Here is a 1,231-nt window from a genome sequence, read left to right as displayed (position 1 = left end):
GTTCATCAACATTTCTTTACCTCCCACTCATTACTTCAAATATTTTCCTTGTGAACCAACCAGCTGATATCTACAGTTTATATAGAAAATATTTATTCTAATTTTGTTACGTGTTTCTTTTCCTCATTGGGCTATTTTCGATGTTGGGGCCCCTGAGCTTATAGTATCCTGATTTTCCAACTAGGTTTGTAGCTTAGCAAGTAATAATAATAATAATAATAATAATAATAATAATAATAATAATAATAATAATAAGATGATGATGATAACTAATCTATACCTACGCCCACACACACCATCTCTGACCTCTGTGACTCGCCCTTCCAATTTCTTTCGCATGAAACAATTTCAGACGCAGGTGCGAGACTTCCCCAGAACACCTGTTCAATCAAATACAAAAACAACTGATTGTTCTTCGGTCTTACCTTTTCTTCTCTAAGTCCTCGCGCCGGGTGAAGTAGGCATTTTCTTTTCGCTTCTTGGTGGTGCTGTGAAAGAAGGAAATTAGGGGTTACTTATATTTTCAGTGATTTTATACAACGTGTATGTACAAATTCATGTGGAACGCAAAGGGATTCTGTTAGATTTCGCCAGTCGTCTCTATTTTGAGCTTTTAATTCAATACTTCTCCCTTCATCATCTCCAACTTCCCCCTCCATAGTCCTCAGCCATGTAGACCTGGGGCTTCTAACTCTTTTAGTGCCTTGTGGAGCCCAGTCAAACGTTTGGTGAATTAATCACTCTTGCGGAGTGCAAAAATCATGCCTAAACCATCTCCATCTACCCCTCATCATGATCTCATCCTCATATAGCACTTGAGAAATCTCTCTTAGTTTCATTTCTAATCCTGCCCTACCATTTAACTCCCAATATTCTTCTGAGGGCTTTGTTTTCATATCTACAAAATCTATTGGATATTGTTTCATTGTCATACCATGACTCATGTTCATAGAGTAACATATAAGGTGATAAATGGCAAAGGATGGTAACAAATACATAACCCATAAACAACTACTAGAAAGAGCAATCAGAGATTTGAGTTCTCCGCCTATGAAATTTGTCAACATCTTGTCTTTAAGTCTACGGTCGGAAATATATAAAGAAGACAACACTAAAACAATAATTGTAAAACTATCTTCTTAATGTTCGGTTTAGTTTTCATTACAGTACTGAACGATATCTAAAAAAAATTACTTGGGAGAATAGCAATCTGAATCCATAATATCAAACG

The 1,231-nt window shown here is 36.1% G+C and overlaps 1 long non-coding RNA gene across 1 annotated transcript in view; it reads right to left on the bottom strand.

Moving 5' to 3' along the window:
* Nucleotides 1–425: 425 nt before the first annotated feature.
* Nucleotides 426–1,231, bottom strand: part of LOC137624985 (uncharacterized) — a 148,711-nt gene continuing 147,905 nt past the window's right edge. The window contains exon 4 of the long non-coding RNA XR_011040793.1: nt 426–488. This is a non-coding gene — a long non-coding RNA (uncharacterized lncRNA). The remainder of the gene's footprint in view (nt 489–1,231) is intronic.

Source organism: Palaemon carinicauda, chromosome 31 (genome assembly GCF_036898095.1).
Source record: "Palaemon carinicauda isolate YSFRI2023 chromosome 31, ASM3689809v2, whole genome shotgun sequence".
Lineage (NCBI taxonomy): Eukaryota > Metazoa > Arthropoda > Malacostraca > Decapoda > Palaemonidae > Palaemon > Palaemon carinicauda.
This window is presented reverse-complemented; position numbering and strand designations above follow the sequence as displayed.